The following is a 541-nucleotide window of genomic DNA, read 5'->3' as shown; positions in this document are numbered from 1 at the left end:
ATTTCCTTGTGCAGTGGTTTGTAGTTCTCCTTGAAGAGGTCCTTCACATCCCTTGTAAGTTGGATTCCTAGGTATTTTATTCTCTTTATAGCAACTGTGAATAGGAGTTCACTTATGATTTGGCTCTCTGTTTGTCTATTATTAGTGTATAGGAATGCTTGTGATTTTTACACATTGATTTTGTATCCTGAGACTTTGCTGAAGTTGCTTATCGGCTTAAGGAGATTTTGGGCTAAGAAGATGGGGTTTTCTAAATATACAATCATGTCATCTGCAGAGACAATTTGACTTCTTCTCTTCCCATTTGAATACCCTTTATTTCTTTCTCTTGCTTGTTTGCCCTGGCCAGAACTTCCAATACTATGGTGAATAGGAGTGGTGACAGAGGGCATCCTTGTCTTCTGCCTGTTTTCAAAGGAAATGCTTCCAGCTTTTGCCTATTCAGTATGATATTGGCTGTGGATTTGTTATAAATAGCTCTTATTATTTTGAGACATGTTCCATCAATACCTAGTTTATTGAGAGTTTTTAGCATGAAGGG

This window comes from Mandrillus leucophaeus, unplaced genomic scaffold (genome assembly GCF_000951045.1).
Source record: "Mandrillus leucophaeus isolate KB7577 unplaced genomic scaffold, Mleu.le_1.0 Scaffold194, whole genome shotgun sequence".
NCBI lineage: Eukaryota > Metazoa > Chordata > Mammalia > Primates > Cercopithecidae > Mandrillus > Mandrillus leucophaeus.
The sequence above is the reverse complement of the archived record's forward strand: the minus strand, read 5'-3'. Positions refer to the sequence as shown.